Source organism: Urocitellus parryii, chromosome 7, assembly GCF_045843805.1.
Source record: "Urocitellus parryii isolate mUroPar1 chromosome 7, mUroPar1.hap1, whole genome shotgun sequence".
Lineage (NCBI taxonomy): Eukaryota > Metazoa > Chordata > Mammalia > Rodentia > Sciuridae > Urocitellus > Urocitellus parryii.
Genome location: NC_135537.1, coordinates 119,104,455 through 119,114,735, shown reverse-complemented (window position 1 = coordinate 119,114,735; position 10,281 = coordinate 119,104,455).

Sequence of the window (10,281 nt, the reverse complement as noted above, 5' to 3'; positions counted from 1 at the left end):
AGTACCATGCTTTTGCCTTGGCTGTGTGATCAGTCCGGAATTCCTTCCTCAGCCTCTGGGGAACTCCTATCCATCCTTCAGGACCCAATGCAAAAGGCTCCCTTGGCACAAACACAAGGGATTCTTATGAGTGGCATCAGCTAAAGAAAGAGACAAGAACCCGGCAAGAGGTGGCGTTCAGTAGTGTCCTGAGATTGGATCTGGGTTTTTCTGAGATGGAGGGAGGTCCTTCCCTCCAAAGGGAATCGGGTTTGAATAAAACTGAAGACCTCCCCACTCTCTGACTATCCCCATCCACCCAGGCCTCCTTTTTTCATCTGGACAGTGGCCTCCAGGCATAACCTTCCAGGCTGAGAATGAGCTGCCCAGGGTCTGTGCTGAGATAGGTCCCAGAATTTTAGGTGGGGCAGGTGGGCGAGGCCCTAACCTCCCAGCTGGGAGCAGGGGGAAGGGCTGACCTCTGACCCTGAGGCTGTTGCCAAGCAACAGGGACCTGGCTGCCCACTTCCACCCACACTTAGCCTTGCTCAGCCCATTTTGGAAATTGGGACCGGGAGAGGGAGCTGGAAAGAAAGTTGATACCAACAAAGCTTTCAAGTGCCTACTGTGTGGTAGGCACTGCTCAAAATCCTTTCCTGGGGCCTGGGGATGTGGTTCAGTGGGACAGTGCTTGCCTAGCATGCTGGGGGCCCTGGGTTCCATCCTCAGCACCAGAGGTGGGGGGGACCCGTTTCCTGGTTTCCACTAATTTAATGCTCTTTAACAATTATATGAAATAAGAAAATGATACCATCCCAATTTCACAGATGAGGAAGCTGAGACAGATGGGCCAAGGCAAGGGGCCTCTAGTTGTGGACAGAGCTGACTGGATTGAAGAAAATCAGACTGCTTCTGGCCAATGCCCACCACGCCTTGCTCAACTCAGAAGCCTGGGTTCTGGCCCCTGCCCTGCTACTGGGCCTCCCCAGTGTACCAGAGCACCTCACACCACCATGCTTTTGCCTTGGCTGTATGGTGTGTCTGGAATTCCTTCCTCAGCCTCTGAGGAACTCATATTCATCCTTCAGGACCCAATGCAAAAGGCTCCCCTGGCACAAACACAAGTGACATCAGCCTTTAAAACACTCATTCTTACGAGTGTTACAAAGTTAATTCATATCATCACCATCATCTAGAAGGTATGCCATCTGGAGCAGGTTACAGTTAGGCACTTTTTGCCTCAGTTTCCCCCAAAATGCTGCTAATCCTAGTATTTACCTCGAGGTGTTGTTGTAAAGATTAAATGAATTAATACTTGTCAAATCCTTAGAACATGCGAGGCAAATAGGAGGAGCCATGTATGTGTTAACTGTTATCATGGTTACTGTTAATTGTTTGATCTCCCCCTTTTTTTTTAAAGAGAGAGAGAGAGAGAGAATTTTAATATTTATTCTTTAGTTTTCGGTGGACACAACATCTTTGTTTGTATGTGGTGCTGAGGATCGAACCCGGGCCGCACGCATGCCAGGCAAGCACACTACCACTTGAGCCACATCCCCAGCCCTGATCCCCTTTTTTTAACTCTAGACAAGTCCTGACCCTTCCTTTGGCTCCATTTTGAAGTGGAACTTGGGCTAGATATGGTGGTATATAACCTGTAATCCCAGCAACTCAGGAGGCAGAGGCTGGAGGATCATAAGGCCAGCCTGAGCAACTTAGTGAGACTCTGCCTCAAAATTAAAAGGGCTGGGAATGTAGCTCAGTGGTAGAACACCCCCAGGTTCAATCCCCAAAACTGGGGAGTGGGGGACGAATCCCCCTTCTTGTCAACAGTGCAGATTCTAGGTCCCCCAAATGTGAATACCAGTGGAGTGGAGCCTGAGAATCTGGATTTTTAAACTGACCCCTTTTCTAGGTAACTCTGAAGCGAACTTGGCCCCAATCTGATCATGTTAAGGGGCAAGGAGTTAAGTAGGTATACTGAGATAAAAACGGGTAAATTGAGCTAGATAGGTGGCCCAGCCTGCCCATACAGCTGGGCAGGGCTCGGGGATGGCATAGGGCAGGAAAAGGCTGGGGCATGAATATCTGTACCCTCAGGACCCAGGGGAGCCCAGGCCCATTACTACAGAAGCCTAAGGGGATAGGGACAGGTATCTAGGACAAGTCAGCTCCTTACTCAGGGGAGCCCAGGCAAGTACCTGAATACAGGGTCCTCCTCCATCTAAGGTGCTTCCATGCCTCTCTTGGGAATACAGGAGGTAGGAGGGTGCCCAGATCCATGGGAAGGAACAGTTGATCCCTGCTCCAGCTTCTTCAGCCAGGCTAGGGGCTACAGCCTTCTCTGCATTTCCTGAGTAGGGTGACCACCCTCCCATGTCCAGGTCTCCAGCCCAGCTCTGAGATGGGACCTAGGTCTGATTTCAATTCCCAAGACATCTTATAAGCTGGGTAACTTTAGCTGAGCCACTAATCCACTCTGAGCCTCATTTTTCTCATCTATAAAATGTAGTAAGGACTAAATGAAGTAATCGAAAACAAGATGTGAACATAGACCCGGGCAAGGTCTGTACCTTGTGAGCCAGCTGGTTTTAGAACTCTCAATCCAGGGATAGATGACTTCACCCCTTCTTAAACATACCTCGTGGATTCTTACCTCAGGATCTTTGCATTGGCCTTGAACATTCTATTCCCAGGCCTCCACTTAACCAAACTCCTCAAAACCTTCTTGGTTTTGATAAATGACACCTCTCTGATCTATCCTTGATTTAAAAAGGCAGATTTAGCCAGGCCCAGGAGCACGCACTTGTAGTCCCATTTACTTGGAAGGCTACCTCGGGAGGATCCCTGAAGTTCAGGAATTAAAGGCCAGCTTGGGCAACAAAATGAGATTACCATCTCAAAAATATTGAGCCAGGCATGGTGGCGTTGGCATGCACTTGTAATCTCTGCAACTCAGGAGGATGAGGCCAGAATATCGAAAGTTTGAGGCCAGCCTCAGTAAGTTAGTGAGACCCTGTCTTAAGAAATAAGGGGAAGAAGGGGCTGGGGATGTGGCTCAAGTGGTAGCGCGCTTGCCTAGCATGCACAAGGTACTGGTTTCAGTCCCCAGCACCACAGAAACAAAACAAAATAAATAAGTAAATGAAAAAGGGCTGGATGTGTATGTAGATCATACCACTGAGCACCCCTGGGTTCAATCCCAGTACTGGAAAACAAACAAATAAATAATAAATGTAAAAACAGGGCTAGGGGGCTGGGGTTGTAGCTCAGTGGTAGAGTGCTTGCCTTGCATGCACGAGACCCTGGGTTCGAGCCTCAGCACCACATAAAAAGAAATAAATAAAAATAAAGATATTGTGTCCATCTGCAACTAAAAAAAATATATATTAAAAAAAATATAGGCTAGGAATGTAGTTCAGTGATAAGCACACCACAAAATAAATAAATAAAAAGGGAAAACAGGGCTTAGTGGTAAAGCGCCTCTGGGTTCAATCCCAATACCCCAGTACTACAACCAAAAAAAAGAAAGCAATAGCAGGCCCACTCCTAAGGCCCTCCCCTGCTGGCTTCCCACTCACCATCTATTTGGAGTCTTTGTGTGTTTGTCTCCCCTTGCCTGAGAATGAGCTCCCTGAAGATTGGGTTGGGTTTGGTTGGGTTTGACAGTGCTGGGATCATACCCGGGGCCCTCCTGTGCATGCTAGGCAAGCCCTCAAACACTGAGGTGTGGGTGGGGTTTTGTTTTGGTTTTGTAGTGGCCCGGAATTACATTTAGGAGCACTTTACACCTGAGCTGCATCTCCAGCCCATCCCCCACCCGCCGCCTTTTTTTTAGTTGTAGATGGAGACCATACCTTTATGTGTTATTTATTTATTTTTATGTGGTACTGAGGATCAAGCCCAGTGCCTCATGTGTGCGAGGCAAGTGCCCTACCACTGAACGACAGCCCCAGCCCCCCAGCCCTTTTTATTTTTATTTTGAGACAGGGTCTTCATAATTGCTGATGCTGCCCTTAAACTTGCGATCCTCCTGCCTTCGCCTCCAAAGTATCTGGAATCCCAAAAAACAGATTTAAAAAAAAAAAAAAAGATCTGAAATAGATGCTGTGGCATGTGCCTTTGTCCCAGCTGCTCAAGAGGCCGAGACAGGAGGATTACTTGAGCCCAAGAGTTCCAGGACAACCTGGTGAGACCACTCAAAAACAAAATAACCTGAAGCAAATATGACAACACGTTAACGTGACCTTCTCTCTTATTTTAAGTCTTTTTCGGTGTATTTGAAATACATCACTACAAAATGCAGAACAGGCTGGAGTTGTAGCTCAATGGTGGAGCATGTGCCTGGCGTGTGTGATGGTTCCATTCCAGCAGCACACACAAAAACTCACACACACACACACACACACACAGTAATACACAAACAACAATCACAGTTTAGTAATCAAATCCATGGGAAGTGGTGGTTGATAGGATGTGGATGGGCAGGTAGATATCTAGGGGTGTCTGTGACCCAGGCTGGCATGCACTGAGTGTGTCCTCAGAGACAGGGGCCCCAGAAAATGCTGTGTGCCTCATCCCCTTCAATCCTTGTAGGTACAAGGACAACCCCACTTTATAGACAGCAGTTGGAAGCTGAGGGTAGAAAAGTGGTTTGGACTAAGGTCGTTTGGTTACTTCCCTGCAGAGGAAAGGGGAAGAGAAGGGGTGATTCCAGGGAGTGTCAAGTGGGGGAATCCCAAGCGGCAGCAGAGCTGGGGCTAGGAGGGAGTGGAAGACTTCTCTGGCTGGAGGAGGCAGGCCTGCCTTTCAGGAGCTGGCTCAGATCCCAGCCCAGGCCAGTGACCCTGCTGAGCCGCCCGAACCACACACACAGCTTCTTCCTGGTGGCTGGGGGTGGGGGGTGGGGGACTGTAGGCCCAAGGATTCCTGGAGTGGAGTCTCAGGCTAGAGAGTGGGGCAGGGCCTGAAGAGGCAGGAGAGAGATGAGAGAGAAGGGGAGTCAGAGGGCTGACCGGCTGGCTGGCCAGCCCAAGCCAGGGGCAGGAGTGAGTAGCTTGTTTTGTGGGGTATGCAGAAGGAAGCTGGCCTCAGGCCCAGAGGAGAGGGAGCAGTAGATTCTAGTATTTCTCAATCCAGAAGGTGAACAGTGTTCTGTACCCCAGTGAGAGAAAGAGCAGATGGTAGGTGGGGTATGGAGGCAGCCCCAGTCTGAAACAGGCTCTGGGATGGGTCCTGACCAAAGTCGAAGATAGACAACACAGGGCTACAAAGCCCCTTCTCCTCAGGTGGGGCTGGTGACCTGACACTGGCCAGGAGCCGGAATCCTGGGCTACAAGCTTTGGGGACTTGGGGACACCTGCCTCAGAAGCTCCAGGGGCTTGGCCACAGGCCTATTGGAAGGAAGGAAGGCTCTGATTTTTTCCTTTCTGTGACCCTTCTCTTTTTTTTTTTTTTTTCCTTTTTTGTACTGGGGATGTAACCTAGGGCTTCCTGCATGTTAGGACATGGCTCTGAACCACATCCATAGCCCTGTTTATTTAAAATTTTTATTTTGAGGGACTGGGGATGTGGCTCAAGTGGTAGAGCACTCGCCTAGCATGCGTAAGGCACTGGATAAGATCCTCAGAACCACATAAAAATAAAATAAAGATATTGTGACCACCTAAAACTAAAAAAATGAATATTAAAAAAAAAATAATAAAATTTTTATTTTGAAACAGGGTTTTACTAAGTTGTCTGGGAGGGCCTTGAACTTGCCATTCTCCTGCCACAGCCTCTCAAATCGCTGGGGTTACAGGTGTGCTTCACTTCAACCAACTGTGGCCCCAAGTTCTAATGTTGTCTCCCTCGGCCACTTCACTTTTCTGGGCCTCAGTTTTCTCATCTGAAAAATGGGGGATAATATTGATTGCTACCATTTATTAACCCTAAATACTTGGTCCGTGCCAGACACTGTCATCGGTTCTTCAGTCCTGTCCCCATTTTATTCAGGAAGAAACTGAAGGTTAAGTCCTTTGCCCGAGTCACACAGCTAGTAGACTCCGAATTTGATTGGTCCTAAGTGAGGTCTTAGAGGTTGTGGTAAGAATTCAATGAGACAATAAGTAAAAGGGCCTCGTGCACAGTGAGGAAAGGGTAAGGGTGGAAGTGAGGTCCCAGTCTCCAAGCCTGACATGGAAACATTGTGACCACACAGTGGCCTCTGGCTGTTGAAGGAAGCCAGTGGTCTGGGGAAGCCCAGGAATATCTCTGAGGAGGGCCAGCAAAAGTAGCTTCCAGCAGAGCTTCCTGAGGCAGAGGTCACTGACTGGCATGTGAAAGGTGCATAAGGGTCCCCCAAGGAGCTGTGAGACCCAGGCTGGGAGCTCTGCTGCCCACAGCTCTGCCCTCTGGTCTGGGGGTTACCTGATGTTTGGGCCTCTGCTTGCCCCTCAGGTTTCAGTGGCCTGAGGACCCTGGAGGAGCAGGGCAGAAGCAGCAGGGAACCTGAGTTCTTGCCTCTGGATAACGTGTAGCAGGTTCGGGGACTTAGGTTCCCCATCTAGACCAAAAGATAGTCATCCCTTGGCCTTCACAGTGAGGCCCCATGACTCAGGCTTTGCTGCCACGCTGTGGGCACAAGGGGAACTGCAGCAATGAGCACCTGATACCTAGCAGGGGGAACCCCAACTTTGACATAGTCCAAAGGCTTCAACACACCTCCACCACACAGACCTGAGGACCCAACTCCCATATTCCACACCTTAGTCCCTCACCAACGCAGTGGCTTTTGTATTGATTTTGACTGTCCTCAACACAGCAGCCTGAGGGACCCTAAATCTGCATATCATCCTTTCTCTGTTCAGAAGCCTAGTGGTATGCTGGCGCTACTTGCAAGACTCAATTGGCAAATTTTTGTTGAGCCAGGTGCTATGGCACACACCTATAATCCCAACTATTTGGGAGCCTGAGGCAGGAAGATCCCAAGTTTGAAGCCATCCTGGGCAACTCAACAAGCTCAATCTCACAATAATGTGGTTCAGTGGTACAGCAACCCTGGGTTCAATCCCCAATTAAAAAAAAAAATGTGTGAGTCAGCTGTTAAATGGTCATTATTGAAAACTAGGGGCTGGGGACATAGCTCAGCAGCAGTGAGATTGCTGGGCATGTGCCAGGCTCCAAGTTCAATCCTCAGCACTGCAGGAGCAGGGAGGGAAAAATTAGATGATATAAAATTGAAATTATTTTAAAAATTAAGAAGCCATATATATTATAGGCACAGGCCTATAATCCCAGCTTCTCAAAAGGCTGAGGCAAGTTTGCCTCACAAGTTTGAGGCAATCTCAGAATGAAAAATTTAAAGGCTCATAGTAGAATACCCCCAGGTCAATCCTTAGTTCTGTAAAATAAAAGAAAAACTTACAGAACTAATATTTAAAACCAAATATTTCCTACTTATTTTATATTTACTATTATCTATGCTGTATTTATTATTTTTTGCAGTGCTTGGGATTGAACCAAGGGCCTCATGCACACCTGGAAAGCACGCTCCCACTGACTACCCACCCACCCCCACTAGCCCTAAGTCTTATTTATTTATATACTTATTTTTAATAATGGGGAGAGAACCCAAGAAGCTATATGCCTGGTCCTTTTTTTTTTTTTTTTTTTTTTTTGGTAAATTTGAGACAGGGTCTTGCTAAATTGCTCAGACTTGCCTTGAACTTGCAATTCTTCTGGTCCAAGAGTCACTGGGATTATAGGTGTGTGCCACTATGTTCAACTCTATCAGCTTTTTAATTTTTGCAGTTCTGGTAATTGAACCCAGCAGCACTTTACCACTGAGCTACATCCCAGCTATTAATTTATTTATTTAGGTACCAGGGATTGAACCCAGGGGCACCTAAACACTGAGCCACATCCCCAGCTCCTTTTTTATATTTTATGTAGAGAGGGTCTCACTGAGTTGCTTAGGGCCTTGCTAAGTTGCTGAGGCTGGCCTTGAACTCAAGATCCTCCTGCCTCAGCCTCTGAAACTGCTGAGATTACAAATGCGTGCCATCATGCCCTGCCCAGTCCTTTATTTTTAACTTTGAATAAGGGTCTCACTAAGCTGCCCAGGATGGACTCCAAGTTGTGATTCTTCTGCCTTAGCCTTTCAAGTTGATTATAGGTTGTGCCACTCCACCCAATTCTACTTCTTTAGTGTTTTGGGTTTTTTTATTTGCAATAAGCAGAGATAGAAAAATACCTATGCTGCCAGGTATGGTGGTGCACACCTATAATCCCAGTTTCTTGGGAAGTTGAGGCAGAAGGACTGCAAGTTTGAGGCCAGCCTCAGCACCTTTAGTGAGACCCTGTCTCAAAATAAAAAATAAAGGGCTGGGTTGTGGCTCAGCGTTAGAGCCCTTGCCTAGCACGTGCGCAGCGCTGGGTTTAGTCCTCAGCACCACATAAAAATAAATAAATAAAATAAAGGTATTGTGTCCAATTACAACTAAAACAAAATTATAAAAAATAAATAATAAAAAGGGACTGAGGGTGTAGCTCAGTAGTTACATACTCTTGGGTTCAATCCCCAATACCAAAACAAAAGAAAGAAAAATGTCTATGCTTTTTACTTATATCCATTTGGTCTGTGTGCTGCAAACGATATGTAACAGTGTGCTACTGCACAGCTCTTCACAATTCTGTGTTCAGGAACCTTATGTTGAAACCAGCCAAGATGAGGATATTTACACCATGGAAACGAAAACACCACAAATTAGGTTTGATTCATTGTTGATTTTCTAGACCAGTGCCATCCAATAGAATTATAATGCAAGCCACATATAATTTAAAATTCCAGAGGTTGGTGGTGTATGTAGCTCAGTGGTAGAGTGCATGCATGCATGAGGCCCATGAGGTCCTAGGCTCCATTTGCAGCACCACCAAAAAAAGAAAAAGAAAAAAAAAATCAAAACAGAAACAAAAACAGGTGAAATTAATTTAAATAGTATATTTTATTTAACCCAGTATGTTCAAAATAGTATCATTTCAACATGTAACCAATATAAAGTTATCAGTGATATATTTTACATTGTTTTTCATCCTAACTTCAAATTCTGGTGTTTATTTTACACTTAAAGCACATCTCAATTCAAACTAGCCACATTTCAAGTGCTTGATAAGAGTCCAGTGGCTACCATATTGGACAGCACAAATCTAGTTTTGAGAAAGCCATGGAAAAAATATTAATGATTTAGATTAAATTTAAAAGTAGTGCTGAGATTGAGATTTCAATCCAACTAGCATAATTTCTTGAGGAACTAGTAGGTCATATATCAGCTTTTATGATAATCAATTCATGAGGAAAAGAGCAACGTGGTAAGCACAGTGGCCACCAAAGCTATCAGGTTATCATCCCTGGAACCTGTAAGCACAGTGGCCACCAAAGCTATCAGGTTATCATCCCTGGAACCTGTAAATGTTACCTCATGAAGAAAAAGGGTGAGTGGGGAGGCTGACACAGGAGAATCCCAAGTTTGAGGCCAGCCTCAGCAACTTAGGGAGACCCTGTCTAAAAAAACAAAACCAAAAGGGTTCGGGGTTCAATACCCAGTACCACCAAAAAGAAAAAGAAAGGGTGAGGGGCTGCGGGTATAGAATTCAGTATAGCTCAGTATAGAACACTTTTGTGCACAAGGACCTGGATTCCATCCCCAACACCATAAAAAGAAAGTCTTTGAGGATGTAATTTAAAAGATTATTTTGGTATCCTTCTATCCAATCAAAAACATCCCTAGTAAAAGGGGCAGAGAGATGTGGCACACAGTAGATGCCATGTGACCAGAGAGGCAGAGCAACAAGTTGCAACTACAAGTGAAGGAATGCTTACAGCCACCAGCAGTTTAAGGGACAGGTTTCCCACTAGAGCCTCTTAAGTCAAGGTGTGGACAGGGCTCAAGGACAAGTGATTCTGGATTTCTGACCTCCAAAAGTGAGAATAAATTCGTTCTTGTAAGCCACCAAATTTGTGATAGTTTTGGCAGCCATAAAAAAACAAACACAAGCAGATAAGCTGCATCTTCCTCATATTGTGGTTGAATTATAAGCATAGGCAGATGATTAACACCAGAATTCAGCAAAAGAGCCTAAAAACTTTTGTGAAACAACTGGCTATATGGAATTTACAACAAAATACTATGTATTTACAATTTATGTGCTACACTTCTGTTTATGATACCCTTACATATGTATGTGACATTATGTCCCAGGTCTGTCATATGTCCAACACTGTGCTCAGCACAGTTGAGTCAATATTTCTGCATAACATGACCT